The sequence below is a fragment of the Crocuta crocuta genome, unplaced genomic scaffold (assembly GCF_008692635.1).
Source record: "Crocuta crocuta isolate KB4526 unplaced genomic scaffold, BGI_CrCroc_1.0 scaffold70, whole genome shotgun sequence".
Lineage (NCBI taxonomy): Eukaryota > Metazoa > Chordata > Mammalia > Carnivora > Hyaenidae > Crocuta > Crocuta crocuta.
The window spans coordinates 9,063,523-9,068,866 of NW_027528417.1; the positions used below are offsets into that span (position 1 = coordinate 9,063,523).

At 45.2% G+C, this 5,344-nt stretch overlaps 1 long non-coding RNA gene across 1 annotated transcript in view; it reads right to left on the reverse strand.

Moving 5' to 3' along the window:
* Nucleotides 1-1,615: 1,615 nt before the first annotated feature.
* LOC144223713 (uncharacterized) overlaps nucleotides 1,616-5,344 on the reverse strand; it is a 4,827-nt gene continuing 1,098 nt past the window's right edge. Inside the window, exons 2-3 of the long non-coding RNA XR_013332799.1 lie at nucleotides 3,154-3,330; nucleotides 1,616-1,701 (exon numbers count right to left, since the gene is read on the reverse strand). This is a non-coding gene — a long non-coding RNA (uncharacterized LOC144223713). The remainder of the gene's footprint in view (nucleotides 1,702-3,153; nucleotides 3,331-5,344) is intronic.

Consider the following 5,344-nt stretch of genomic DNA (forward strand, 5'->3'; position numbering starts at 1 on the left):
GAATCTGAAGCAGGCTCCAGGCTCTGAGCTGTCAGCACAGAGCCTGACATGGGGCTCAAACTCAAGAACCAAGAGATCATGACCTGAGCTGAAGTTGGAAGCTTAACCGACTGAGCTACCCAGGTGCCCCTAATGTGTTTCCATTTAAACCCAAAGGAAGTTTTGCTTTCTAAAAGTCTTTACTAACAAAGCTTTCATGGAGTGGGGGGAGGGTGGGGGAGGATTTTCCTCTTTAGAAATTCTGCTCACCACCTGTTTAAAATATATTACGTGGAGGATCGGTGTTAGAAATAGGCACCCATCTATATAAGTCCTCAACAGAATAAAAGCATCTGAATTTGTGGGCAGAGGGAAGTGCAACTTCCTTTTCTCAGTGCAGATGGAAAGAATCCCAAGAGGCTAGTGAAGCAAGAAATTATCAAAGCTGTGGTATTTACTGAGTCACTTTGTGCCAGCGCCCAGCGAGCTGCCACCACGGCCGCCAAGTCCCCTTGCCCTCGCTGACCGGTGCAGTAGGGGCTCGCTGGCCTGGGATAGAGGAAGCAGGAAGTTTGCTGAACCCAGACAGAAGAAAAAGAAGTCATTCTGGAGAGTCCCAGCAGGTGGGGGAGTCCCTTTGCACAGTGAGGCTCTTTTGACCCAGAGCACACACAATAGAGCTCTCTCAGGAGAGAGACTTTTTTTTCCCCCACGGGTTTCTTCTTGGCCTGTGGGATTTATTCTGAGCTGGCTTCCTCTGTATTGAGTTTGGCCTTTGGTTTTCTTTCCTTTTGGATCCCTCAGCTATTTCCATTGTGCGCCGTGTCCCTGTTAGAAGGCAGAGTCGCTCTGCTTTGCACTTTGTAGCCTTGACATTCCCCTTTGAATTGAGGTAACCTGGCAGATGTCTGGTGGCTCAGTAGGGGAAAGGGCACCTTTATCACCCTGTCCTGGCCCCAGACACCCCCGTGGGAATGCTGTGCAAGGACATAGCTTTCAGATGAAATGGTGTCTGTAAAAGGTTGGCAGGAGTTGCTCAGGCCGGATGACCTTTCAAGATCTATTCCAGTTCTGAAATTCTAAGATTCTAGAAACGGTGGGTGGCCCCCAAGCAATGCCACGTGAGGAAGAACAGACAGAACTGAAGGTGTGCCTGACTCAGGCGACATTAGAGCTGCCTCTGGGATCCCTGGATTACGGAAATGAGGAAGAGAGATTCGTCTGCATATGTGACCACAGGAGGCTGGGATTTTATCACAGATGGGAGTATACAATTTCACATAGGGAAGGAACCCCGCTTTGGCAGCAAGGGCCACAGGTATAAAGGCTGAAGACCTGGCTTTGAATCCTGACTGTCTGTGTGACCCTGGGCTGGTGTGTAGCCTTTCCTTGCTGGACCTCTGTGTTCTCATGGGCCGAATGGTGATGAAGAGATTGGGTTTGCTTCTGTCATCAGGCTTCTGCGAGGCTCGGGTAGGAAACAGGAAAGCGCTTGCAAATCCAGAAGCTCTACAGGTTTAATCTTATTGTCCAACCCCCTAAGAACCACGCACAGCCATACGGCTCTAACATAGTAGCTGAGAAGGCCTCGCGGGGATCATACTGATAATTTTCAGGGATAATTAATTACCTGGATCTCTGGAAGAGCTGTGATAAAAGGATGCGGGGAACCTCGGAGCCTCACCTTCCTGGTGGAGTTTCATGTCGGTCTTACTTTTTTTCCTGATTATAAAAATAGTATGTTCTCACTACATGAAACTTGCAGAACATTAAAAAAAAAAAACTCACAAAGAAGAATACTTTAAAACATTTCCGTGACTCTGCTATATGGCTCTAGTCGCTGCTGAAATTTCGCTGGATACCTTTCCAGTCTTTTTTCTCTGCATGCACATTTTATTTTATTTTTTATTTTCTTAATGTTTTATTTATTTCTGAGAGAGAGACAGCATGAGCAGGGGAGGGTCAAAGAGAGAGGGAGATACAGAATCTGAAACAGGGTCCAGGCTCTGAGCTAGCTGCCAGCACAGAGCCCGATATAGGGCTCGAACCCACGAACCGTGAGATCATGACCTGAGCCGAAGTCGGACGCTTAACCGACTGAGCCACCCAGGCACCCCTGCCTGCGCATTTTAAAACATAATTAGAATCTTTTTGCCTCATTTTGCATATGAATTTTTCACTTGGTTTGTTAGGCATGTTGCCATTAAAATTCATTAAGCAGTGTTTAATGCTTATATAATGGTCTGCCATATGGATAAATTGGTTTGAAAGTTCTTTCTGAAATTTTTGTTGTAAATAATAGAGCTGAACGTTCTTATACTCTGTACCAAAGGCTGTAAGTGCTGACTTCCCTCCCCCCAATTAAGCAAGTTTCCTATAGATTATCTCCAGATGATTTCAGCCACGCTCTAATACTCTTAAACATCTGGGCTTTTGTATAGACTCACAAATGCTTGCTCCAAAGTGTTGGAGGTTTACCCTGATGACTTGTGTGGTATATGGTGTAGAATATGATAGACAGCTGAGGCCCAAAGCCCTATTGGAAGTATTTTGTTTAAACATATATTTTCAATAAGTATTGATTTTTGTCCTGTGTCGTTTTCAGAGATTCTCAAGGTATCTGGGTGTCATTTGTCTCTCCTGGTTTAAGTTTCAGATTGTGGCACTTGGTCCCCAATGATGGCCTCCAAATGAACACACACATCCAAGTCCTGGGGAAGTCCCTTCCTCTTGAATCCACACTGCCGTGTGGCTCAGCTGAGGGCAATTGCCCGCAGCAGAGCTGATGCTGCTTGACTTCTGCAGCAGGTCATAGGAAGCCTTGAAGCTGTGGCCTGGGTCTCTGCGAACACACTCTGAGGAAAGGCCCTGCATGAAAGAAGCCCAGTTATCCTGAGCTCATCACGCTCTGAGGACTCTGAACTAGCCACATGGAGAGGACTGCCTAGCCAGGGCCCAGTTCTTTCAGCCACCCCAGTTGAGGCACCAAGGATGGGGTTGAAAAAGCCATCTTGGAGACCCAGCCCAGACGGGTGTTCAGATGATCCCAGTCCTGGCTTCCACCTGACGACCACCAAACCCCAAGTAAGAACCGCCCAGCAGCTGAAAGCAGTCAATCCACAGACTGTGTTAGGTTTGAAGAGTAAAAGGCCAATAGGACACAAACCTTCTCACCTTCAGGAAGCCCTGTGTGAGGACGCACACACGAGGCAGTGATCTGATGGGACTGAACCCAGGAAGAATGAGCCTCACAGCAGACTGGTCCCTCTTCCCAGAGATGCGGTGATTCTGCCTATAGGGTAGGGAAGGATTTTCGGAAAGGATGACACTGAATTGCACCTTGAAAAATGCCTAGGAAAATGACATATTGGGTAAAGGTTTAGTATCCTAAATCTATGAAGAACTTACCAAACTCAACACCTGAAAAACAAATAATCCAGTGACGAAATGGGCAGAAGACATGAATAGACACTTTTCCAAAGAGGACATCCAGATGGCCAACAGACACAAGAAAAGATGCTCAACATCACTCATCATCAAGGAGACACAAATCAAAGCCACAATGAGATACCACCTCATACCGGTCAGAGTTGCCAAAATGAACAACTCAGGAAACAACAGATGTTGGCGAGGATGTGAAGAAATGGGAACCCTCTTGCACTGTTGGTGGAAATGCAAACTGGTGCAGCTGCTCTGGAAAACAGTGTGGAGATTCTTCAAAAAATTAACAATAGATCTCCCCTATGACCCAGCAATAGCACTAATAGGAATTTACCCAAGGGATACAGAAGTGCTGATGCATAGGGGCACATGGACCCCAATGTTCATAGCAGCACTTTCAACAATAGCCAAATCATGGAAGGAGCCTAAATGTCCACAAACTGATGAATGGATAAAGAAGATGTGGTTTCTATATACAACGGAATACTACTTGGCAACGAGAAACAATGAAATCATGCCATTTGCAGAAAAGTAGATGGAACTAGAAGGTATTACGTTCAGTCAGAGAAAGACAGATATCATATGTTTTCACTCATATGTGGAATTTGAGAAACTTAACAGAAAACCATGAGGAAAGAGAAGGGGAAAAATTGTTTCAAATAGAGAGGGAGGCAAACCATAAGAGACTCTTAAATACAGAGAATAACCTGAAGGTTGATGGGAGTGGGGGGCAGGGGAGAGGAGAAAATGGGTGACGGGCATTGAGGAGAGCACTTGTTGGGATGAGCACTGGGTGTTGTATGTAAGCAATGAATCATGGGAATCTACCCCTAAAACCAAGAGCACACTGTATACACTATATGTTAGCTAACTTGACAAAAAATTATATCTAAAAAAATTTTTTAAAAAAATACCTAGGACCTTACCAATTGACACAGTGGAAGAGGGGCAGCCCAACAGAGGGAGACTCGTGTGCAAAGATAACATATTGTGGGTGGGGAAGAGCAGGTAATGAAACCAGTGAAAGAGGCAGGTCCTAACATGACAGTCTCATAAAACAGAAATGCAGTCTAGCCAAAAATGAGGAATCAATAAAGAGTTTTCAGCAGGTGAGGAACATGAGGAGATTTGCTCTCGGATCACTCTGGCTTCCTCCTTTCATTCAACAAATATTCACTGACCTTCTGCCCATCCATCAAGCCAGTAATGCTCTGGAGCAGTGATGTGCAAGAGAAATGCAATGTGAGCCTTGTACGTAATTTCAAATTTTCTTTTTCTTTAGGTTGACTTATTTGTTTCGAGAGACAGTGTGTAGGAGGGGCAGAAAGAGAGAGCTAGAGAGAATTCCAAGCAAGATCTGCACTGTCAGAGCGAGGAGCCTGAGGCAGGGCTCAAACTCATGAACGTGTGAGATCATGACCTGAGCTGAAATCAAGAGTCCGATGCTTAACCAACGGAGCCACCCAGGTGCCCCATAATTTTAAATTTTCTAGTAACAAGATTTGAAACAGGAAAAAGTAACAGGTGGAATTAACTTTATAATAATATATTTTATTGAACCCAATAGTTCCAAAGTATCATCATTTCAACAGGTAATCCATAGAAAAAGTTCCTGAGAAGCTTTACGTTATTTTATCACAAGACTTTGAAATCCATGTGTATTTTACTCTTCTAGCACATCTTCACTTGGACTAGCTGCATTTCTAAAGCTCACTGCACACACACATGGCTTGTGACTACTGTACAGGGCAGGGGAGCTCGAGATGTAGGGGACACAGTGGGAGACAAGGCAGGTGAGGTCTCTACTCTCACACAGCTTATATTCTAGGAGTGAGGGGTGGAGATTGAGACTAATCGAGCTTGCCATGGAAGTGATACTTGTTCTAACACCTGGCTGACAAGGTGGTGCCAGGTATATAAATGA